This window comes from Dipodomys merriami, unplaced genomic scaffold (genome assembly GCF_024711535.1).
Source record: "Dipodomys merriami isolate MVZ:Mamm:240054 unplaced genomic scaffold, mDipMer1.0.p SCAF_181, whole genome shotgun sequence".
NCBI lineage: Eukaryota > Metazoa > Chordata > Mammalia > Rodentia > Heteromyidae > Dipodomys > Dipodomys merriami.
The window spans coordinates 1618895-1619954 of NW_027203171.1; the positions used below are offsets into that span (position 1 = coordinate 1618895).

At 30.6% G+C, this 1060-nt stretch overlaps 1 pseudogene; it reads right to left on the reverse strand.

Moving 5' to 3' along the window:
• Window positions 1–436: 436 nt before the first annotated feature.
• On the reverse strand, window positions 437–536 carry LOC138830050 (U6 spliceosomal RNA; annotated as a pseudogene).
• Window positions 537–1060: the final 524 nt, after the last annotated feature.

A 1060-nucleotide genomic window follows, 5' to 3' on the forward strand; every position in this document is an offset into this window, starting at 1 on the left:
AACTTATCTGTTGAAATGAATAGTATAGAAACTAAAGTTATTCCTGGTGCTTGTCTGAAAAAAAGTATATCTAGGTTTGTATAAAGTCCATAATCTATTTCATTATTTTCTAGATATAATACTTTGAAGTCTACATTTTTTATAATATATAGGTTCATTAATAAATGTGTCCTTTCAGATTACATTCCATATAGAAAAAGTTAAGATTCCTTTTTTCCTAGGTCCTTACAGGATTTTATTTCTTTGGAATAAGATGATAATGTTATCTAATTTCAAGTTTTGTAAAGGTTATGCTATGTAAGGGCCTTTCTAAAGTGAAGATTTAATACACTCATGTCAAACTAACCTTTAATTCTATGAATTACATGTATTGTTACACTTGTATTTTTGTAATAAACTTTTTCATAACTTTTTCATTTCTTGCATTTGAAGAATGAAAAATATGGAATATTTCACGAATTTTTGTATCATCCTTCTGCAAGTGCCATGCTAATCTCTGTATTTTTGTCACTTGGGTAGACCTGCTGCTGAAGCATGTAGTATCCTTTAAATTTAAGTAGTTAATGATGCAACCTTTATACAGGCATATATCCTTGGTTGCCTATTTGTAAAAAGGAATCTTTATTGTTCCTAAAATGTTATTGATCTTATTTCTCTAAATTTCTGTGTATAGTGGCAAAAACTTATATTGTTTGGTTGATTGCTCACATTTGCAATTTTTGTCAATGACTATTTTGTCGTTTTCATTTTTAATTTGATCATATTTTGAAGCCTTTATAGCTAAGTCCAAAGGTGATGGCATTTCAAGTACTTATTTATCAACTGAGTTACCTTTGTGGAGCTAATGGATTCAAAGTAAGCCTTGCTTAAGAGCTACTTCTAAACTTCTGCAGCTTAAAATTTCGCAAAGAAGTCTCACTGATACAAATGTCTTCCTGACCCTTTACCCTTCTTCCATGTAGGAACAGACCAACGAGAATATCTTACCCTGACAGCATAGATTGTCTGACTGGACAAAACTAATCTTAGTTACAAGGGTTCATAGAGAGATTAACAGTTC